Genomic DNA, 1,963 nt, shown 5'->3' on the forward strand with positions numbered 1-1,963 from the left:
TTTTAACGCTTTGTAATTTATTCACCGCTTCATTATATATATACTCGATTTTATTATTTTAGTTTACTTGATAATGACGTTCTGGAAACGTCGAAACGTCGTGTCATGCTTTATAATATTTTATCGCAGATTTTTATTGTCAAAATTTCCAGAGAAAAGTAAATTTGTTGTGGCTTTACGTTATTTAGAAGAAGTATTTTTGTGACGTTGCTGTGAAATGAGGCGAAGACTGTGTATGAGAACATTTATGTTGACACAGTTTCACCTGAGATTGGAGCCTATGGCGATCGAAATTTATTCAGTGAAAGAAAAGTTTTAGTAAGGCAAGAGAGGTTTGAGAAGGTTTATGATTTCTTAACAAAAGACATTCCTATGTAATTAAGAAAAAGCTTAAATGCTTTGTTGAAATATTTTAAGCCAAACTTCTTTAGTGACATATTCAATATAAAGCAACAATCCGTGCCTCGCTATTTACAATTATTTTGTACCTCAGTTAAAAAAATGACGAGACTGAGGTCGTAATGGCAGCTATCGAACCTCAAAAAATTCGTACTTGTCTGTCGCTTATTTCTGGATCATCATTATAAGTGTCTTCATGGATATGCAGGCCACTTGGCATTCTTAATGCATCATCAGCCATGCATGTTTTATTTACTTAGAGTTTACAATAACACACCAAAATGCTAATTGCTTAAATCACCAAAATCACATCAATCGCCAAACCCAACAATGATACAACTTGAAAACAAAACGTGGGATAAAACAGCAGTACTTGACCCCTATAGACACACAGTCCTCAAATGTAGAGAAAACAAAATTCACTCTAGTTTCAAGGAAAGATGACTTCCGGCCTCACGCCTGTTTGGAACAAACACTGATCTGTCTCTTTTGCGAGGACTCGAACCCCTGTCAATTTCGAACCTTTGCCACATCATCCACCAAGCTGCGCAGCACAACGCGCTAAATACTATGCCGCCCTTCCGATGTGACGTACGTCATGAAAGGAGCCCAATACTTAAGTAATGGGCTCCTGTTCATATATTGTTTTACAAGCTTTAACAGCTGTTAGAACACCCACTAATCTGCGGCCGGGTAAACCGATAATTGTATTACTTTTAGGATATATCTTACTAAATATTAAATAAACAATTATTTTTTAAACAAATGGAACACAATTATCCAGTCTGTTTAATAACTAGGCTTTGGTTTTACGTACATCTGTTTAGTTGTACAACACAGCGAAAGCCGATATATCCTTTTGAGTTAATAACGATGTGTGACGGATTTCTGCCGTTATAGCCAAAAAAAAAAAGGAAAAGGTTGATCAGCAAAGGAAATCTCTAGAAAACTTCACACCCAGATTTTATTTCACCACAAATGTATTTTTGGTTACAGTCCAAAGGCACTTTTTCACATTGCGTGTCGCTCATTATTTTCTGTTAATCGCCCCATGCAAGTTCGTTTTTATTCGGGAACAGAAGTGAGTCCCCGTGATTTCGTGATTTTTAAATGTCGGCGTGGGTGCCTTGATGGGAACTTTTGAGACAGCCTTTAATGACGCACTCGGATGTAAGAAAAATATCAAGCAAAAGGAAAGTTAAGGGTCACTTTGATGAGTTTTCATTATGGGCTAGACAAAAATACGGATATGTCAATATAAGTCATTGTTCGCATGTTAAATAATGAGTAAAAATTTTCCCGCAGGCAATGATATTGTTTGCGAGAAGAAAAAAAAAACACGTATTTTGCAATCTGTGAAACGTTCGTTAATAGTTAATGTTCCCTGGCTATTTCTTATTTACAGTCATCTCAACCTTTGAAAACGGTTTCTTTCCTTACTTTGCCTATTCAGTGAGGTATGGCCGGAAGGGTTTAACCGTAACAAATAGGCTGTAAATTTATGAATAATGAATATGGTAAACTGACGTATTACGGCTCCCTCCTTACGAAATTCACGTGTCGT

The 1,963-nt window shown here is 36.4% G+C and overlaps 1 pseudogene; it reads left to right on the top strand.

Annotated features, from left to right (window-relative positions):
- The window catches only part of LOC136277855 (uncharacterized), a 1,405-nt pseudogene extending 1,366 nt beyond the window's left edge, over positions 1 to 39 (top strand).
- Positions 40 to 1,963: the final 1,924 nt, after the last annotated feature.

Source organism: Pocillopora verrucosa, chromosome 13, assembly GCF_036669915.1.
Source record: "Pocillopora verrucosa isolate sample1 chromosome 13, ASM3666991v2, whole genome shotgun sequence".
Lineage (NCBI taxonomy): Eukaryota > Metazoa > Cnidaria > Anthozoa > Scleractinia > Pocilloporidae > Pocillopora > Pocillopora verrucosa.